The 5,084-nt window shown below is 42.8% G+C and overlaps 1 pseudogene; it reads right to left on the bottom strand.

Annotated features, from left to right (window-relative positions):
* Nucleotides 1-586: 586 nt before the first annotated feature.
* On the bottom strand, nucleotides 587-4,770 carry LOC121137933 (annotated as a pseudogene).
* Nucleotides 4,771-5,084: the final 314 nt, after the last annotated feature.

The following is a 5,084-nucleotide window of genomic DNA, read 5'->3' as shown; positions in this document are numbered from 1 at the left end:
TAGAATACAATCGGATGAGTACACTTTTAAACTTGACATGGCCTTCTTGGTTTGATTTTGGGTTTCACTGAATATAATCTCTTGTATACGCCAGGCAATTGTGTTTAAATTGGTCCTGAGAAAAATCAGGGAAAGGATGTTGTTGTCCCATTAATATTTAGTATGTGCTTTACTGGCATTTACTAACATGTTTTTCTGTTCATATCTTGCTGAATTCAAACATCCTCTTTGGATAATTTATTTCCTTGTTATATCTGTGTGTAAAAGTGTGCTCAAATTGATATAAGGTTGTCTTCATCTTTAGACTGTAGTCAGTCTCATTTTTCCCTGTCCTCATATCCCAGATCTAGCAGACACAGATCTGCATAGGTCAGCAAAAGTCAGCACATTATCTTGATGATGGGGAACATGGTGGCATTCAGGGAATACTGTGACTAATGATGATAGCCAATGCTATAGGGGATACAATATATTCATTTACCAGAGAGAAAAAGAGTCACACAAGCTGCGAGTCAGAAGCATGGCCAGCTTCCAAAAGAGGAGGTCCTTTTTCCTTTCACTTCCTTTTATCTCTACCTGTGCTAATTTACTTGTCCCCGCCCTCATGGACGGATAGCTTTATGGGGTTCACTCCTACACCACTCATGTTGTAATACACAGTGGGGAGAACAGGGATGGGCTCTTTAGTGACATCCATACCAGCGAAGACCATGACCGTCTCTGAAATCCCAGGTAGACGTGTGGCCAGCTGCTCAGGGGGCAGATGGTGCACTACAGACAGACGTGATTTTTCTTGGGGACACAGCCTTTTCCTCCATGGATCTCAAGAGTCATGGAACGAGATACAACATCTCTGGATGCCAGGCCCTTGGCAACAGGGGCATATCTCTCCATGAATATTTCACCTTGACTGTTGATGAGAATACCTCTCTCTCCACGGCATCCTTCTCTGATGACACAGCCAGCACCGTATATACCTGTGGGGTGAAACTGAACAAACTCTAAGTCCTGGCAAGGAAAGCCAGCCCTGGTAACCATGGCTGTATGGTCCCCTGTGCTGGTATGGACGGATGTACAGCTGAAGTAGGTCCGCCCATGACCCCAGTAGCAGTAACTCTTTGCTCTTATTTGGTGTATGCAGCCATCTTCTATGCACAGTGCAAAGACACCACGGCATTCCCCATTTTCCATCAAAAGTTCTAAGGCAAAATACTTCACAAAATAGCTGGTGTCATATCGCAGAGACCTTCCATACAAGGTGTGCAAAAGTGAGTGGCCTGTCTGAACAATCACACAACACCGATGACCCTGCCCGCCTTTCCCAAACTTGAGACTTTGTCCACCAAATGGGCACTGATAAATCTTCCCATCTTCAGTCTTGCTAAATGGCATGCCACAATTTTCTAGCTCATCCAAGATTCAGGGGCTTGCTCTATCATGCAATGGATGACATCCTGATGCCCCAGCCACTCAGATCCATTCACAGTGTCGTAGAAATGCCACCTCCAGTTGTCCTCTTCCATATTCCCTAGAGCACAATGATGCCTCTCTGTGCTGCAACAGTATGTGATCTGGTAGGAAAGAGTTTTGTAAGGCATGCAGCATTAAACCCTGCCTCACAAAGGCCAAATGCAGCTCACAACCCTGCCCCTCCAGTGCATGCAACCACAGCATCAAATTCATGATCCACAGCAGGGTACTGAGTCGAAATTGAATCTGAAACATTGGCAGATGCCTTCTTGCTCTCACCAGCACTGAAATGAAAGCCACAGGTATGTGTTTGGAATCGCTGTGCCCCAGCTAGCGCCAAGCACCGCCTGCGAAGAAGTCCAAAACTGCTCCAACATTGGTCATGTCTCTGCAGTCCCACAAGCCTCCCACACATTTCATTTCTATTCAATATAGTACTTGGATTCTTAGCTGGAGCAAGAAGACAGCTGAAGGAGACAAAGTAGATAGCAATGGAAAAGTGTGAAGTGCAAATTTCCTTACTGCAAATGATATGATTCTCAACAAATAAAACTAAATGTTATCAGAAGTCCTTTAAAGTTAATGAATACAGTCATATAAGTGGAAGGGTGCAAAACCAAGACGCAAAATTCAATATTCTTCCTGTATACAGTGACAGACTGAGAAAGGAAACAGGGAAACAAGTACAATCACAATAGCATTTAAAAGATATCACATTTTGGAGTACCATCCTTTAAAAGCATACTATTAAAAAGAACAGCTGTGAAGTACACTAGAGCAACCCTAAATACATACAAAGCCTTTGAAACTGACGATCATAAAGACCTTCAAGACTAAAATAAATGGAAATCCTAACTTTTTGTGGATAAGTAGGTAATGTGAAACACTTATTTTGCTAAATTAATATTAACAATGCAATAAATCTTGAATTTCGAAATATGTATCCAATGAATCACCCATTTTTGTGGAAGTTAATAATATGACCATAATTGTTCTACGATGTGACAAAGGATGATTGTCAAAGCGAGATATATTCATAGCATTGCCATTAGCACTAGTGCTATCTTCCAAGATACAGAAGAACACATAGCAATGGGTTTCCTTTTGCCTTTTACACATAACTTATGATGAAAGTTTAAATTTCCTGAGATGCAATAGAACACACATGTGTGCTCTCTCCCTTTGCCCCCTCTTCTCCTCTCTTCACTTTCGTTCTTCCTTCTCTGCACGGAGGATACCTCCTACCCTGGCTGTGTCCCCTATGACTGACTTGGACTCCAGTTGGATATCACACAAGAGTCCTGCCCCAGAGGATGAGGATGATGCATTGCTAATTCCACTATTGAGCCAGAAGTCTGGGTAGTTCAGGCAGAGGTAGAGCTCCTGCTAGTCTGAGGGATGCTGGCCATCTTTGGGGCTATAGACACAATGCTGTGCTCTTTGGAAGTTCCTAGGTATCTCCACTGTGCTATATGGTGCAGAGAGTTAGGTGTCATTCAGTCAGAGAGAGAGACCCTTCTTTGTATGACTATAGGCTCAGCCGTCACGCTCTGCACATACTATGGTCCAGGTGGCTATATTAAGAAAGGTTCCACCGAAATCATAAACTTGGACTCTGCATCCTCCCTGATTCAAAAGTACACTTAAGTACCAGATTTCAGTTGGCTTACAATCTTCAAGCCACAAAGGGGGTTACAGTTTTACTCTCCTGTATTTGTAGGTTACCTGCCCAACTTAAAGAACACAATTGTTTTTGTATTCCAATTGCATAATTGCCTATTAAATCAATGAAGAAAATGAATAAGGATCATAAAATTTACACGAACAATGAAGAGTTTAATTTTTATTTTTGAAAATACAGTCATTTACACTGGGGAGGCCCTAGTCCCTGCCTCCAATGATGTGACAGATTTTGGTGATCCCTCATGGAAGGCCTAAAATGCTGGGGTGCAGAAGGTGGATGGGGGTTGGTGGGGCATGATAGGATGAGAGGGAGAAATAAGTGGAAATCATATGTAAAACAACATTGTTTCTAATTTAAATAAATTTCCAGAGAAAAAAGAACTAGTCATTGCATTCAGTAGGGAATTAACAGAGCATTTTATATATAAAATATGATTAGGCCATGCCATCTGTCCAGAAAGAACCTTACACCCAAGAAATATGCAAGTTGGAGATTGTGATTCTTGGAGCAAAATATTCTCAGATGTGTGCCTGAGAACATGGGGTTATTAGGAGTATTTAAGTAAAGAAAAACAGTCTTGTATTCCTAAAAATTTACACTGGGTATCTACATCCTAGGACACCATTCTGCAGACTCACTGAATATCAAGCCTATTACTTCCTGGAGGAAAGTTCATGTTGCCAAGAATAGCAGAGTAATCTGAAGTGTTGTTTCCCTGGTGTTGCCTGGAGCCTTGCCTATAGGCAGAGCAAACAAAAGGCAGAGGTCCAAGGTATAAGAGACTGACTTGAATCCAGCTCCCAATTTCTACTCGTGGCTCATACCTCATCTGGGAGACAGTCAAGTAAACCTGCAGCTTTCCTGCTAAGGTCTTTTTCATGATGAATAGCTCCTTCTCATTATTCTGGAACTGCAGATTTCCCTCCAGCCTCTGCTGCTCCTGTTCATTAGAAGATTGTGATCTTAGTAGAGGATTGAGCATAGGCATGAATTCACTCTAAGACAAGTGTAAGCACACAAAGAGGATCTCGAGGAAGCTTCTGTGAAGGTAGAATCCTGTTTCTGGATGCAGACTGACAAACCAAGTGGTCTCCTCTAAACACCATCCACATGCATTGGATAATAACACCCTCAATTTCCTTCACTGACCCCTCTAGGTGCTTGCATACATACAGCTGTGCACACAAACACAGACATGGATAAATCAATAAACAGAGAGAGTCAGACAAGGGGAGAGAGAGAGAGAGAGAGAGAGAGAGTTTGTGTGTGTATAAAATTGTAAGTAAAACCACAATTTGTAGATGGACAGACACCCTTATGGTCCATGAATAAATAATGATGGACCTGACCCTGACCCAGCTGCTTTTCTCTACCTGATGCTCCTGGTTCTGGAGGTCACGGATGACTCGCTCTTCTTTCTCACAGATGACTTTCAGTTCACCCAAGTAGTATTGCAGCAGGATCCATTCTCCTAGCACCTTCTTGGTCTCTTGCCTCAGCTTCTCCATTACATATTGCACCTGAGTCTTCTCCATGTGGAGTCGGTGCTGCAGATTTCTGGAAACACTCTCTGGATGGTAAGACCTTGACTCTCTTCCTACCCCCTCTGCATCCATAGCCCATCAACTCAACTGGTACTTGGGTTACTAAAGGTGGCAAAGACAAGAGTTCAATGCAGCCATGACAGCTTCTCTCAGAAGGACAAAAGTAGAGAACTATATATTCTAGTAAGAATCAAACTATTTCTGAATTGCCAACAAGAAAAGAAAGCCAAGATTCAATACTAATGTGAGTAGGTCCTCCAATGCCCTTAACTGCCCATGGTAATGGGGCCATATCAGGAGGTTGGGGACAAAGCCACTCAGAGGGATGGCAGGACACCCAAGGAGTGTAAAGGTCGATTGAGGGCAAGAGGCCTATCCCTGAGAAC

This window comes from Mesocricetus auratus, unplaced genomic scaffold (assembly GCF_017639785.1).
Source record: "Mesocricetus auratus isolate SY011 unplaced genomic scaffold, BCM_Maur_2.0 Super-Scaffold_100799, whole genome shotgun sequence".
Classification (NCBI taxonomy): domain Eukaryota; kingdom Metazoa; phylum Chordata; class Mammalia; order Rodentia; family Cricetidae; genus Mesocricetus; species Mesocricetus auratus.
Note: the sequence above shows the minus strand (reverse complement) of the source record. Positions and strands in the feature narration are given on the sequence as shown.